This window comes from Alligator sinensis, unplaced genomic scaffold (genome assembly GCF_000455745.1).
Source record: "Alligator sinensis unplaced genomic scaffold, ASM45574v1 scaffold31_1, whole genome shotgun sequence".
Classification (NCBI taxonomy): domain Eukaryota; kingdom Metazoa; phylum Chordata; order Crocodylia; family Alligatoridae; genus Alligator; species Alligator sinensis.
The window spans coordinates 4,345,622-4,350,520 of NW_005841884.1; the positions used below are offsets into that span (position 1 = coordinate 4,345,622).

The following is a 4,899-nucleotide window of genomic DNA, read 5'->3' on the forward strand; positions in this document are numbered from 1 at the left end:
GGCATGCCAAGCAAGCAGCCTGGGAAAGCACAGAATGCAGGTTCCCTGCCGAGGCAGCCCTTGCTGGTGGCAGTTTTGTCCTGGTTGCCTTCAGGCAGTGACCGGGATAGGACAGCCTGCATGTCACCCTGGCAGCTTGTTCCTCTGTGGACTGTCAGGGAGCCAACTGCTTTCCCTCCCCTTCAAGTAGGAAAAGGAAAGCAGCATACTGTGGGATTGTGTGGCATGTCTGCCTAGGCACACATTCAATTTGTCCTGCTATGACAAAAAGTTACTGTTTAACCAGGATCTTCTTTGTCTTCGCTCTGCCATTTTTGTTCCATGCCCCACTGTACAGTGAGGGTGGATGCATAGCGCAGTGGGGATATGGGGGGGCATCCACATGGCATGCAGCCCAGGGGTCTGTGACTTCCCCTGGTACAGACTAGGGGTTTATTGCTTGTGGCTACTTAGATGTTGGACAGCCCTGATCTAGTTGAAGGCCTTCAGGAAATAGAAGTTGTAGATTTTTTACTCTAGTGCCAAAAGTTTTGGTCCATATCCTGGGCTTCTGTTGTGTTCAATTCTGTACAATACTTTACTTGTTCTGAGTTTTGCCACAAGATCTAAGTAGGTGTCATGAAAATTCTTACTGTAATCTGAAAAAGTCTGTAGGTTTAACTGATTGAAATGAGTCTCTCAATCTTATTAGAACAGATGACTTTTTATGTTGCCGTAAGTTGTTGCCTGTATTAATAGTAAGCGGCTGAAAGTACTCTCTTTGCCCTAAAAGTTAAGCATTGTAACTTCATTGGGAACTGTGGCAACCAGAAATGGCTCATTGACCAGATTGAACTTCTTTTTTCCTTAGAGTGCAGTGAACCAGCTCTTATTACTTCATTTACTGAAGCACATTCCTTTTCTTTCTGTCTTGTTAATTATTGAATTTTAGTGAGTAACTAGACTGTTTAAATTATGTTGCAGCATCCTGGGGGCATGCAACTGTCTCATGTTCTTTAATAAATGCATTTATTTGATATAGTGATTCATTTGTCTAAACTTTCAATTATTTTGTCCGTCTGTGTGGGTATTTCTTTTAATGCTGGCACACCTCATATTTAATAGCAAATATTAATGTTGGCCACTGGTGCTCATATATTAGGCAGTAGGCTATCTGGTTGAAAATGCATATGTTAAGCAAGAGCAAATTCTGAATCTGAGACTTTTAACGCATTCTGTGAATGGTACTACAAAGCATCAGTGGCTGTATACCTAAAACCACTGAGCTCTTAGATGCTTGGTCTAATGGAGTAGGGGCCAATCTTTGCAAAAGTGTGCCTTAAACTAGCTCTGCACCCGCTGAGAGCCACTCTGATCCCCTTCTACCCGATTTGCTACTTTGCTTTCAGCTCCTTGCCCTATGCTCTCTGTCTGATATGTTTCTCTGCTGCATGCTATGCAGAGGCAGGTTGGCCACTCTTGGCTTAAAGTTGAGCTGTTCAATGCATGGCCCACAAACCACATGTTGCCCACAAGAGGCTGGTTTGTGGCCTGTTCCCACCTGAGTGTCATTTCACCCCCCTGCCCCTTTGCTCTAGCTGCTTTTGTGACTGGAGTCTGGGTTCCCCTCCCCCCCACTGGCTTCTGTTTCCTACCCCTGCAGCTGGCTGGGCTTAGGGGGATGTGGGCACCAGTATCATAGTGCAGGGGCCCATGCAGCCTGTGGCCCCATCTACTGTAACATTGGGCGGCCTTAGTTTAATACTCTGTATCATTTGGCACCCAATGACAAGTTTAAATTTAATTACATTAAAATGTATAGACTGACCTAATTTAATAGTACTCCATTTGTAGTACTTGATCAGTTTCCTTCAAATCAGATTACCAAGAATTTTGACTTTAATCAGTTTTTTTTAAGTTTTTGGGTTTTTCCAGAGGGACCAATGTTACATACTTAATTTTAAGTATCAAAATGAGAAAAAATCAGTATAGAACATAGGAGTATAATGCACAAATTTAATCTGTGTCTATTTCACAAGCATCAGCTAGAGAGAATTACTGGAATACATGAAAAACATGTATTAAAGTTCCCATGGTCAAATTGCTAGCAAGAATGACTGCTGTATTTGAGGCTGCTGTAAGTGTTTCTGTTCTAATTCTGTCTTAACTTAATCATGATTTTCTTCTTTATAAACTAAAACTTCTCATGCTTGATTTCTGTTCAAAGGTAAAAGTTCTGGGAAGTGTAAGTAAAACCTTGGCATTATTGAAGACTTTCTCTTGTGATGCCCACAAATTATATTGTTGGATATTGGGTAGGTAAGTGGTGAGCTGAGATGCCTGCCTATCCCTTCCTTTCTTCCCCTGTCGACTTATGTTCCTTACCTCATTACTTTCCATTTGACCACCTGTTGTGTAGCATTTTTTTTTATTATTATTATTTTTTAAGGAAAAAAGTCAGGAGAGCTTAAAATTTGTTTTTTTTGTTCTTCATAGAAATTTCTCTTAGTGAAGAACTGTACAGGCTGAGAGAAGAAATTAACTTTTATTTGACAGTGTTACCCACTCAGTATTCAACCATACATTTTCACTGAGGTTAAACATGCTTGAGGAACAGCGTGTCTGTTGTGTGTACAGAACCCATCCTCTTGGTAATTGGCAGCTTATGTCCCCTTCTTGGAGATCTTCAAGGGGATTGTTAGCACTTTCATCTTGCACATTGATAGGGGAACTTAGTATAATGGGTTTCCATTAATAATCCTGTGAAACCTACCTGACATGGAAGAGATGCCTCATTATTCCAGCAATGGTAAGAAAAAAGATTTTTGCTTCGGAAGTGATGATAGTATTATGCTAGCCTCAAGATTCCTCCTGAACCTTTGAATTTTTGTAGTTGTCTTTATATTTTAAAGACTTCAACACTATAGCAGTTCTGCAAGGGCCCTGTAGGATGTTGATTCCATAGGCAAGATAGTTGATGCGAACAACTGGAAAAGAAATAGCAAGCAACCACTCTGCATCAGGATGTTTTCTACTTGTTTGGGGAGGGGAAGGAGAGGAAAATGACTTGGAGGATTAAGGTGTGGGGGGGAGGGTAGCTTTAAATGGAGGAATTTCAGCTAGGTACAATTATGATAATTTTAGTGATGCTGAATTAACATTTTGTGTCAATTTTTTTTTAACTAAAGTTCAAGTTTGGACCCTAACATCTAACTTTAAATGTAGCCCAACTTGATAAGTAGGCTCCCTTAAGAGTAGACTTTTTTCCCATAAAACCTGGAACGGATGATGATTATTAATAATGTACTATTAGAGACAATATATTCATATAACCTTTTTAGAAGTTTTATTATAAATAGGTCACAACAGGCCGTGGACTATATTAGGGGCTCAATCTTATGGGGTTCCCTGAGGCTTTTCTATAGATTTTTAAAGATTAAAGAAAACCACTCTATCCAATGGAACTGTGCTCAGTCTAGAAGATCCCATTAAGCATCTGCGTGCTGCTTAGTTCCAGTTCTCAACCTGTGGATTTGTCTACAGAGATATAGGTAGACGAGATTCTTTGGGTAGATGCGATATCTTTTATTAGACCAACTAAATAGTTGGAAAAATTGTTCTTTGCAAGCTTTCGGGCACAAACAGCCTTCTTCAGGCATAGGGAGAGTTTGTTGTCTCCAGAGATAACATCCTTATTAACAGCAGTGTATGGAGATGAGAGATAACAGACCTGATTACCCACTCGTCAGCCCTAAATCAAATCCACCCTGGCTGCAATACTAGTGAGTAGTAGATTTATAGTTGTTTTCCTTTATGCAAGAATCGCTTGGGTTTACAGGTCTGTTAGGTTCATTCATTGGATCGTAGTTACAAGCTGCACTTCTGTTCTGCTCTTGTGGTGTATGGCTCAGTTGGGAGTGCCAGAAATCCACTTCACAGTCTGTACCTTTTGGAGTAGGCAGCAAAAGAGCCTTGAAGTCACTCTGGTAAAATATATATATTGTGGAAAATACATAGAGAAAGATGGTGAAGAGAAATAAATAGAAGGGTGAAGAGAAACAAATAGAAGTATGACACTGCTAAGGTTGCTGGGGTGTAGTGAAATAAAATGCAAGGAGGGGGGGATGTAAACTCTCAGCATTTTCCTTCTTAATTCCTTTTTAAAGGTTCTTATTCGAAGAGTTTAACTTGCAGAAATGGCACCTGCTATAGGAGGAGAATGAGAAACAAATATAAAGAAAGTTTTGCCTCTGTCTTAGAGAAACTGATAGTTTGGTTAACTGTGTACCTCTCAGTACAGCTTGGTCAAGCATGTCTTATTTCCCTGAGTGATTCTGCATGCAGCTGTCACACTTGGTGCACGTGTACCCATAAATATGAGTTTGGGTTCTTTTTGTATAGCAAAATTCTTTAGAGCCACTCGCACTTAAGACTAGGGTAGTTTCAGCCACTTCTCACATCCTACAGGCTGCCTGCAGCAGTGGATTATAACTCTGCACGTGTCTGCACAACAGAAGGAATCTTTGTGGACAGAAAGAACCACAGTTATTGTATGTTAACTCAGCTTTCCAGCTCTAATGAACTTGCATAAAAAGTTTTGCTTAATTGCAGGGTCAGCAGCTTGCCTGCATGGTTACAAATACACCTGCTCTTTAGGGTCTGTTTTCTAAGTTTTCATAGTTTGTGGGCCATGGTTTAGGAATCTTTCAAATATACCATATTTGGAGCAATATATATGTTTGTTTATTATAACAAACTTGATTACTGTACTGTAACTTCCTTTGATGGAGATTTCCTTCCATTAACTAAACTTGCTTGCAGGCTCTGTGTTAAGATATTGGTTTGACGGAGAACAGACTGGAAGCATTGATTCAGAAATTGCTTTGCTGCAGTCTCTCTGATGATCCGTACTCAGCAGGA

General features: G+C 40.3%; 1 protein-coding gene across 14 annotated transcripts in view; it reads left to right on the forward strand.

Annotated features, from left to right (window-relative positions):
• Positions 1-2,204: 2,204 nt before the first annotated feature.
• The window catches only part of PRRC2C (proline rich coiled-coil 2C), an 81,624-nt gene continuing 78,929 nt past the window's right edge, over positions 2,205-4,899 (forward strand). For all 14 annotated transcript variants that reach the window (XM_025196786.1, XM_025196790.1, XM_025196793.1 and 11 more), the window contains exon 1: positions 2,205-2,298. The gene's annotated coding sequence lies outside the window, so the exon portion shown is untranslated. The remainder of the gene's footprint in view (positions 2,299-4,899) is intronic.